Below are 218 nucleotides of genomic sequence, written 5' to 3'. Positions count from 1 at the left end.
AGGGGGGGCTTCCATAGATCCCTAATCCCTTTAACCGGATCAGACAGCGGACTTGAGTTCATCGGAATAATCTTTCTAGTGTGAATAATTTCCCGTTTTCTCTCCTTCGCCAGTACGCCTGTCCTGACCCCCCCCCCCACCCTCCCTAACCCACGTCCCTCTACCCCAAGAGAGAAGATTATCTATTCGTAAGTTTCCAATGCGCATCTTTGGTTATT

Source organism: Penaeus monodon, chromosome 25, assembly GCF_015228065.2.
Source record: "Penaeus monodon isolate SGIC_2016 chromosome 25, NSTDA_Pmon_1, whole genome shotgun sequence".
NCBI lineage: Eukaryota > Metazoa > Arthropoda > Malacostraca > Decapoda > Penaeidae > Penaeus > Penaeus monodon.
Note: the sequence above shows the minus strand (reverse complement) of the source record.